Source organism: Cryptomeria japonica, chromosome 1 (assembly GCF_030272615.1).
Source record: "Cryptomeria japonica chromosome 1, Sugi_1.0, whole genome shotgun sequence".
Taxonomy (NCBI): domain Eukaryota; kingdom Viridiplantae; phylum Streptophyta; class Pinopsida; order Cupressales; family Cupressaceae; genus Cryptomeria; species Cryptomeria japonica.
Genome location: NC_081405.1, coordinates 448,846,467 through 448,858,096, shown reverse-complemented (window position 1 = coordinate 448,858,096; position 11,630 = coordinate 448,846,467).

The following is an 11,630-nucleotide window of genomic DNA, read 5'->3' as shown; positions in this document are numbered from 1 at the left end:
CTTCTGGAAGCCCCCAAAGAACCTAAGGAAGAAATATTTGGTAGTGCAGAAACTATTGAAAGCCAAATACAATCTAAGAAAAGAGTGAAAAAGGTTGAGGTAATTGTAAGAAAAGGTTCTAGACAAGAAAAGGCTATTAAAGAAGATGTGTTAAAAAAAACTGGTATAACAGAGGATGAGTTAGTGGGTCCACAACCTGAAACTCACCTATCACCGATAGGTATATCTTTAGAGAATGACATGTCTTCAACCTTCAAAAGAGTTGTAAGGAAAAGAGATCCCTCACTGGCAACCACACCCTCACCTAGGAGGACAAGACAAAAACAACAAGCAGTGAGATCTCTGGTAAGAAAGGCTACACCAAAGAAGAAGAAACTGACACCCAAGAAGAAGAAGAGGATAAATAAGGACTTGGCCCCTCTTGACATACTGTTGAATGAAATTACAAAGGAATGGAAACTGAAAAATATAGAGAAACTATATGACACTCTGACAGCTGATGAAAAAGAACAAGTTGAAAACAATATTATATTGTATATGGATATGTATGAGAAATTTTTGATGGAAGTAGTAGATGAAGTACCAGATGAACTATTTAAGAGACTGGAAGCAAGGAGACAAGTAGTAGTAGAACTTGACAATAAAATATAGATAGAAAAGCTACTTGTTGTATATCCAGTGAATTCACCCAAAGAAATTGATGACTTAATTGCTCAAGCCAACTGGTCAGTATTTTCTACTACACACCGGCACATTGCTTTAATGGTTGGAAGAGTTAATGAGGTGATTGAGGAGACAAAAAATGCATGGGACATTTTCTTAGTGGAAAAAGAAAAACAAGAAGAATACATGAGTTACAAACCTATAAAGGTATATCAGAAAGAAAGGGACAAAGGTAAAGGTAAAGTTGGTGGACCACCCAGTATCAAGGTTAAAGACAACTTACCCCCACCTCCTTTTATTACTCCATCAATAAAAACAAAAGCTACAAAAGATCAACGAGCAATTGAAAGTATGGATGTAGAGGATGTCAATCCTAATCCTAAAGTTTTATATACTGTGGATGTTGATACTCAAAAGATCAACATTGTGGTAGACAAAGATACAATTGATAAGACTGAAATGGCTAGTGAGCCTCCGGTAGGTGAGCAAACTTGTAACACACAGAAGAAACCAGCAGATGACAAAGAGCAAAAGGTAGAAACTCAGACTCAGATTGAGACAATGCAACAAACAAAGAAACAAATAGAGCAAAAGGCTCCTAAACAAGAACAACAACAGGAACAAGAATAGGTTCATAAGGAAATAGTGCCACCGACAACTAGAGAAGTAGAAAAACCATTGCTTAAGGAAATGCAAACACAAACAAACCTACCAGAGGTCACTACAAGCTTGGTTACTTCCACTGGTGTTACTCATAATGTTGGATCATCATCAGGCTTCAAATCAACTAATGTGATTGAAGTACTATTGGATTCAATTAAAAAAAATAACAGACTGTAGCTCACAAGCTTATAAGGCAATAGATGACACCATACTAATTTTGAAGGTAATTGCTCCTAACTGTAATATAGACAATAAAGATTCTTTAGGACAACTTGATACCTTGTGTAAATATATCACATAAAACATTAAGAAAATAAAGGAAGAGACATTGAAGGACAAAGTAGAAATTGAAAAGAAAAGATTCTTTGATGAGCAGATAAAGAAATGTACTAGAGATTTTGACACACTTCTACCAGAACTGTGTAATTTATTGAAAGAGTACAAAACTCTATACAAAGACACCTGTAAGACAAACTTTTTGACTGTTGATATTGATAAGAAGATGACCAAGGTATAGGATGAAATCAACAAACTTGCAGATAATTTTGTTAACTCACTTGATACATTATCAGTTTTTGAATAGAAGATAACAAATTTTGAGGAAGAATTACTTAAATTGCAAAGAGAAAAGGAGAGAATAGTGAACAAGGCAAAGCATCTGAGATTAAAACTGAGTCCAAGATTGGACTATATAGCATCATTGTGGAAGGAAGTATCTGAGGCACTAATATAGGGACAAAAAACATCTACAGAGCATTTGCAGCATCTCATTGGTACAGTTAAGAGAACAAAGACAACAATAAGAGATAGCAAAAAGTTTATGGAGAGTATAAACTTGATTTTGGCAGATCTATTTCAAATTGTAACTACCCAGTTACAAGGTTGAAACTACAAACTCTACTGACATCTTGACAACCTTTGTCATTGATGCCAAAGGGGGAGTAGTGGGATGAGAAAATTCAATATCACAGGAATCATATGCTCAAGGGGAGCACACATTTCTGGGAACATTTTTGACTTCACATTTTTCGATACACTTTTGAAATTTCTCATGAGTGTTGCCATCAATGCCAAAGGGGGAGATTGTTGGCATATGCACACTCCAATGAGACATTGTAGGTGATTGAAGGTTTTGTCATTGATGGCAACCTTGCAATCCTATGGCATTGGCAAGGCATTACACCGGCAAGTTAGTGCACCGGCATCAGCAGATCACACTCTACACCGGCACTCAGGACACCGACACCGACACATTTTATTTTGTTTATTATTGTAAAACTTTGTAAGCCGACTTGGCATATTGTAAAATGACTCTTATATATAAAAGAGATCATTGTAGACATTTTGTAATGAAGTGAAGAAAAAAAAGAAAGTGATGTATGCGAAATATTAAGGTAGACCTATTATTCGAAATATAGGTTAAAGGGTTTATGTAAGAAGTAGAGCAGCAACCGGTACTAGATCAGGCATTATAGATGCTATTGTAAAGAAGTACAAGATATTGGATTTGTATAATCCACATTGTAAGTCAGTGAGACTTCCCATTTGAGCAGTGAGCTCTAGGCAGTTGGCCTTCCTGCATGTGTAGGCCCCTATTGTAAGTAATATTCTCTTATTGGCTAGTAAGTGGTTATTGTGGGTCACAAATCCCACCGAGGTTTTTCCCACACTGGGTTTCCTCATTAAATCCTTGTGTTATGGTGTGCTTTTCATGTGGATGTTCTTAATTCTATTTATTGCATTATTTCTTGCTTACCGGTACACTGTTATAATATGTTCTGCATGTTTTAAGTTAAGAAATTACATACATCGATTAGATACTGATTCACCCCCCCCACCCTCCCCTCTTAGTATTTGTGGGAATCCTAACACTTTAACCTCTTACATAAATCCAATTCGATCACCTATGATCGACCAAATCTTCTTTGCATATGATATTTCATTCCATGACCATTGACACCACCACTACAATCACGATCTACAATGAGATCTTACATCAATTTATACAAACCCTAAGGCCTAAACCGATTATGTCATCCACCTAAAATATATTACAATAAGATAATTACATACATCCACATTACAATGATATGCCATGTTGGCTTTAGACCAAAACAACATTAACCAGTCCATAAATCATCTTGGTAATGTGTAGAGAACATGTTACATGATACCAGTCCATAACCTAGACCCAAATAGATTCACCACACTAAAGCGATGTCTCCAATCAGTCAAGGAATGAACAAAGATCACCTTTTGCATCTTGAATTCCATCTAGAAGCCGCACCAGCACCACTTATGCATCTTGTCAAAGATTCTCAGTAAAAGCTCTATTGGTAAGACCTTAAACCCTTACCAATATAGGCTTACTAGAGTGTAAGATATCATCCGATCATCAATTCAATACCAACTGACCAAAAAATACTCTAAAAACATCAAACCAAACATATTCCATTGATCCAAACATGTCGGTAGTATCCAACTGATAGTCCCTTTTTCCAGTAACACTACTTGTATTGGTAACCAAAATCTGTCTATCGGTAACCAACCATAACAGCTAATGCTAACATCAATGACAAAACATCAATGCAACACATAATCAATTCCTTCATATTACCAACATAATCCACATGTTACATTAAGCTGATTCATAACCTAGATCAATCGAGACCCAATATAGGTCCACAAGCTAAAGCAATGATCCCAATCCGCCAAGTCTCAAACATGATCACCATCATCATCATGAATCCATACTAGAAGCTACACCAACACCGCTTATGCATATCATTAAAGATCTTCATCAAAGGGTTGTTGGTGAAACCCTCACCGAAACCACAAACCAAGATTGCTAGAAAACAAGATAGCATCCTATCACCAGACCAAAAACCAACCGACTGAATATGAACCTGAGTAGCATGATTAAGCCAATTCCATAACCCAATCATATCGAAGAATACTCTATCATGTCGGATCCAAACCAACCAGAAACCACACAACCTATTGGGACTAGAAGGGTGTTGGTAAAGCATCCAAAATAGGTAGTGTTGACATCAATGACAAAACATCAATGCAACACATAATCAATTCCTCCAAATGGCCAATAGTTGGTGTATAAGAAAGATATCCAATCTGTTCACTTTTTCCCTACTAGGAAGAACAAGTTGAACAAAGAAGAACTCAAGCTGCTAAATGATTTCTTGGGAGAGAAGAAGATCACTAAACAAGACATTGATCAAGAGAATAGTGTAAATGACATACCCTATCTCTATCAATGGGATACTATGGTGCAACCTGAGATTGATCCTCCACTTCGCACCTTTGTCTATGATGAGGCAGAATGCAGTAATAATATTATTGGGGCTTGGGATTAGTTATACTTTTCTTTCTCTCATATGAGTTTTTTATGTGTATGTTTTTGTATATCTAATAATCTTTGAGATATATTGTTGATACTCTTCGATGTGTATATTTTGAGCTCTCCCATCTGATGCTATAGTGGATGATAGGCTATTAAATATTTGAGATGATTTTTTGTTCACGCAGTTGGGACATTATTTCCTATGATGTAAATATTTTCTGTGCACTACCTTTAATACAAATAAAATAAAATGCAACATCCTACCATTTGGATATGGTAGAGAAATATATCGATAATTTTGTTAGGATAGTTCTCCTCTTTTAATGAACAAGGATTTGACCAAAGCACTTTAAAATATTCAAATTTCCTAAAAATGGGATTATCCTTCTCTATTTACCCATATCTAACACCCTTTCCTTGAATTCGTAGTTCAAACACACTGAAGGAGAAGAAAATACTATCTATAATGCAAGAAATCATGTATATTCCAATTAAGTTATCCATTTCATAACATACATATGACCACCGTTATGATACTAATTTATTATTCTCCTACTATGAGATCCTAATAATGTAAAAAAATGATATTTTTCAATGCAAACCAAATCTACTAGGGATGACCCCACAACGCAATGGTTAGTTGTGGCCCTCCTACATGGGAGGTCTTGGGTTTGAGTCTACTTGACTGGTTCTTAGCTCCAGGGAAAAGCTTAAAATATCGCTTCAGCTCTGACTTATAAAAAAAATGCAAACCAGATAACTCAATTCTTTGTGCATAATAATCACAAGAACTTAAAAGTGTTGCAAATGTGAAGATGTTTGATGTGTTAGTATGGTTGTCATTGATGTCAACGTACTGAATTTGTGTTTTCATGTTTGGTTTTGCTTCACATTTTTTATATGTTGTAGATATATTCAAGATGTATTGATATGTCATTGGATATTGCCTTGAGATGTTACTCTTGTGTTTTGGTGGTCTGATAGTTGTGCTCCGGAAGTTTATGTAGTGATAATGATGTTTTTTACAAAGTTTGTAGAGCTCCATGTTTCTTTGCATTTTTGGTTCTATTGATAAGATTTTGAATTTATGTTGTTCATGTATTTCTTTTTTATTTTCTTTCTGTGGGAAAAGTAAAATATTTTTAATTAACAAATGGTTCACCTTCCCCTCTCAATTGTCTATGATATTCAACAATTGTTATCAAAGCTTTGGTTCCTAGAAATTGAGACTAACTACTCGAGGAGATCTGATGGCACATAAATTGACTATTCCTACTTTTGAAGGATCCAACTATAGCTTCTGGAGAATGAAGATGAGAGGATATTTGATTTATCTAAGTTACAAGAATTGGAAAGTTATGGAGACCAAGTATGTGCAGCCGACAAATGGACCTACTACACTGGATGAGATTGAAGCCTATGAAGAAAATGAGTGAGTAAGTTATACTATCATTAGTGCTTTATCTAAAACCGAATTGGAAAAGGTTGTTACATTAGATACTACTTATTAAGTATAAAAAATATTGAAGTATATCTATGATGAAAATGATATAATTAAGCTAGATAAGATGCAGATTGCTAAAGGGAGATATGAGAACTTGAGAATGGAAGAAGGTGAAGATATAACAAGCTATTTTTAGAAAGTTGATAGTGTAGTGAATGAGATCAAATATCTTGTTGGTACCTTGAATGAGAAGGATGTGATATAAAATATTATTAGGACTTTACTAGAATGTTACATTGACAAGATTTTAGCTATTGAGGAAACTTATGATCCATCAAATTTCACTAGAGAACATTTGTATGGCACCTTGACTACATTTGAGATGAGGAAGTTTAGTAGAGACAGTGAAATTAGAAACAGTCTTTAAAGCATCAAAAGCTGAAAATGAGGATTCAGATGATGAGAGAATGGATGAAATGGAAGCAAACTTTGTGGGAAAGTTGAAGAGAGGAACCAACAAGTATAAAGGTATGTTACCCCTTAAATGTTTTAAGTGTGGAAAAATTGGTCATTATGCATATAGATGTCTGGAAAGAGGATCAAAACAAAATTTTAAGAAAAACAAGGAAAAGTTCAATAAGAAATCCTACTATGTTAGAGATGATGCTGGTATTTCAGATGATGAGTTAGATTATGAAGATGACTATTTATTCTTGGTAAAAAAATATGGACCTAAACCTAGTAATAATTCTAAGATTGTAGAAATTGTTGCTTCAGTATTACATGTTAGAAGAGATAGAAATTAATGGTCAATTTATAGTGGATGTTCAAGTCATATGACCAGTACAAAAGTAAGTTTGTAAAGATTAAAGTATGATAGTGATTCTGTTCGATTAGGGGATGATCAGAACACTCAAATTGTTGGAATAGGTTCTATTACTTTTGATGGAAAGGATAACATTGACAATGTTTACTATGTGAAAGGATTACATCATAATCTCTTGAGTATTGGGAAAATATGCCAAAATGGTTACAATTTTTTTTCAAGATGGTGGTTGTAAGATCTGAAAGAAATCCAAAACTATTATTGCTACAAGGAAAAGGACAAGTGGAAATATGTATCAATTGGAAGTTGCTACTAGACATTGCCTATAATCTCTGGTCAATGAAAGTTGATCATAATCTCTTGAGTGTTGGGAAAATATGTGAAAATGGTTACCATGTTGTTTTTCAAGATGGTGGTTATGAGATCCAAAAGAGATCTGGAACTGTTATTGCTACAAGGAAAAGGACAAGTGGAAACATGTATCAATTGGAAGTTGCTACTAGACATTTCCTATCATCTCATATCAATGAAATTGGCTATGGCACTAGATGATGTGTCACATCAACTTTGATAATTTGGTGAAGATTAGTATGAAAAAAGATGTGAGAGATTTGCCAAGACTAACAAAACCAGATAACAGTATTTTCAAATAATGTCAAGTGGGAAAAATAGACAAAAGTAACATTAGAGGAAAGGAATAATCTTTTATCCGATTATTGGATTTAGTACACATAGACCTATGCGGTCTAACCAAAACAAGGAGTTTACAAGGTGAGAGGTATTTCACTCTCTTAACTGATGATCACTCTAGAATGACATGGGTCACATTTCTAAGAGAAAAATCAAAGACATTAGAAAAATTTAAGATATTCAGAGCTAGAGTTGAGATTGAAGTTGATAGAAGGATTAAATGCTTGAGATCTGATGAAGGAGGTGAGTTTACTTTAGATGAATTTGATCATTTTTGTGATAAATATGAAATTAGAAGACATTTATCTACTCCTAGGAAACCTTAGCAGAATGGTGTTGTGGAAATAATGAATGAGACTATTCAAGAGGTAGCAAGAACTATGATCAAAGAAGCAAATCTACCAGAAGTACACTAGAGAGAAGAAATAAACACTACTGTATATACTCTTGTAGCATCCTAAATTGTACTCACATACAATTAAATCCACATTTGGGCCCTTTTCTTGGCATTCATGTCCCAAAGCTAGACTAGGACCTAATTTTGTTCATTCCATTCAAATATAGCCTCCTTTTCTTTTTGCATATTGCATGGCCTCTTAGTTCTATCCCTTAAATGGGGTAGGACCAAGGTGTGGCACCTTGGTCCTCTCAATTGGGACCTTAATTTGTCCCCCCTTAACAGTCACAATAAGCTAGCAAGAATGTGATCTCTGTGTCAGCTTATGTCCAAAAATTAAGATGTTTTTTTATGGGCAAGTATAAAAGGAGGTTCATCCCTTTCATTTTAGGATCACAAGAGAATCATAAAGCATCCAGACAATCTGTATTCAAGAAATCTATCATTCAAGCATTGAAGCATTCATCATCAATAATTTCTAGAGGTCTTAAAGGCTACATATTCTTCATTTATCCATTATGGAGCAACACTACATCATTCATATGCAAATATGTGTGTGTGATAAGGGTTTTGTCATGTTCGTGCCATTTCATATAACATATGGGGTTACATTCAAGAAGCAAAGCATCATTATAGGTCATTGCAAATCTGAAGTATATATTTCCATTATTTATTTTAATATTTGCAATATTTCATTCAAGATTAATTCCTAAACTAGGGTTTGCCTTAGGCAAACCCCTACTCCCAACCTATTTTCCCTTCTTTCTGTGTGTAGGAAGTAGGTATAGAGCTGTGATCTTTAGAATTAAGTGTTATCTATAATGATGAATCAATTCCCCTTTGCAGTGTGAAAATTTTGGAGGACCAGTGCGACCACCACCACAATCTTGACATTTCATGAGCTCCTTTGGGGAACAAGTCCGAATTCTCTTACATTTCTTAAATCTAGGTTTGTGGCTCAATCCGATGACTGTACCTTACTATTTCCACATTTTCATATTCATTTCAGCATATTTACCCTAATTCAACAATTCAATTTACAAAAGAGGTTTAATCAATTCACATCATCAAAATCAGAATTCTCAATCCTAATCCTTGCTCATTTGTGACTAGATTTATTGGATTGCAACCCTCTTTTAAATGTGATAGTTTTCTTAAGTAAAAATTAGCGATTTACTACATCTAATGGTGGAAACCCTATTTTTTCACTAGCACAACCCTCAATAGAGTTCTATTCAAGAAGAAATATGGGAAGACATCATATGAGTTATGGCATGGAAGGATTCCATTTGTGAAGTATTTCAAAGTTTTTGTAAGTAAATGCTATATCTAGAGAGATGAAGGGAATCATGGAATTTTTGATAGTAGAGTTAATGAAGGTATATATTTATGGGTTATTCTACAAAAATAAAATCTTACAAATGTTATAACAAGAAGTTGAATAAAATTGTTGAAAGTGCAAATGTCAAGGTTGATGAAAATATTTTAAAAGAATCTATTATACAAGTAGGATATATGAATCTGATGAGTCTACAAGATAAGAAGAAGAAGAGAAGAAAAAAGATGAAGACAAGTAGAAAGAAACTGGATAATCAAATCAAGAAGTTGAATAGAGTTTGTATATTATTTGATTTCTGTCAATTATGCTTTGTTCATTTTTTTCTAGCATCCTAATCTTGAGGTGTTTGATCTAATTATGTTTGCTTGGTTGTGATCACATCTATTTCAATCTTCTACATTGAAAAATGATTTTTCCTCACACATTTTCTAGCACACCCAGGGGTTCCCACTTCACAGGTCAATTTAATCCTATTTGTAGGTTGCCTTTTTTAGCAAGTTTCTAAATCTGGTAGGTTTATATTTTTAGTAGGTTTCTATTTTTAGTAGGTTGCCATTTTTAGTAGGTTTCTACATTTGGCAGGTTTCTATTTTTATCAAGTTCTCATTTTTAGGAGGTTTCTAAATCTGACAGGTTTCTCTTTTTAGCAGGTTTTCATTTTTATCAAGTTGTCAATTTAGTGGGTTTCTAAATCTGGAAGGTTTCTATTTTTTAGCATGTTTTTGTTTTTAACAAGTTGTCATTTACAATGGGTTTTTAAATCTCGTAGGTTTCTATTTTTAGAAGTTGCCATTTTTAGCAGGTTTCTAAATTTGGTAGGTTTTCATTTCTCGTAGGTTTCTATTTTTAACAAGTTCCTTTAAAAAAAAAATTCAAAAATTCAAAAATAAAAAGAATTTTTGATGTTGTAATTTTGATTTCTGCTACTAATTGTCTATTTGCAGCATGTGGCAAGGATCACAAAGACGTTTTGATCAGACAAATACTTACTTTGAAACTACTAACATATTTGGTGCAGGACATTGTCAAATACTATATTATCAAATCGAGTGTCTTCAATAGTTAGACACCATTTTCAATTGGGGTTTAAAATGAACCAAGTGTATTTTGTGTTTGGCATGCTTGTGCGCAAATAGGGTGGACTAACTGTTGCACCAAGTATCCTCTCCCCTCGCCTTCTTGGACCTTGGATGAAGAGAAAGGTGATTAATGATGCCCATTTTCCTTTTTAGTAGTGAATCACCTCTTGGGGGCTTCATCACATCAAGGGAGTGTTTCAAAATAGGGGTATGTTGGGGATATCATCTCTCCCAGCATGACCTCAAGCAGTGTTTTTCGACTCGGTATACAAATACCTAGTCAAACAGCCAAAGTGTTGAGTAAATTCATCGTATGTGTAGACCTTCTCTGCATTGAGAAGCTTAATTAGATCCTGAAGTGGCCTTCTTCGTGAATTCCCTATTGGATTGGACCCATCAGAAAATTACTATGAACCATTGTTATATAGGTCTCGATCCTTCTACTTGTTGGGTCACGCATTGTGATACGTGCATGCCAAAGATACCGCTCAACTTGAGAGAAAATTTCTTGAGATCTTAGAATATTTAGAAATTCAAAGATTGACATGCCCGAGAAGTGTGTGTCGTGGAGTGGAGCCAGTGCTACCAAGCTTCTATCTATCCTATTGAATGTGGTATTTAGGGCTCGGGGATTCAACAAGTATTGTCTTTTACTATTCTAGAAAGTGTATGATTTCTTTTCATTTTCATACTTGCGTGTTTTCCATGTTTGGTGTCGAAATAATCTTTGTCAAAAATCAATTGAAAAAAATCAAACATCTCACTTCACTAGGTCCTAGTTTTTTCTTGTCCAACAACAAATTTATCCTCTCATTCTAATGAGTTTGTGTCAATTGTCTCACTATTTATTCAAAATTACTGAAGTTAGGTGTCAAATTGGTTCATATTGGTGATCATTTCAAATTTAACATCATCATCTACTAGGGTCTTTGACTTGCATGGTCACTCTTATCATCTTGATTGTTGGTCATAACTTTAGTCATCATTGCAAATCTTACGTTGTTATTATCGTCTCTTAAGGTCTTGACTTACATGGTCACCTTTATCATCTCGGTTTCAAGTAATCACCTTGGTCCTCATCTCAATTCTTGTATCATCACTATCAATCATCATCATCTCTCCTCTCCTAATTTTCATCATCATTGCCTTCTTCCTCGGTCATCAATCCAAA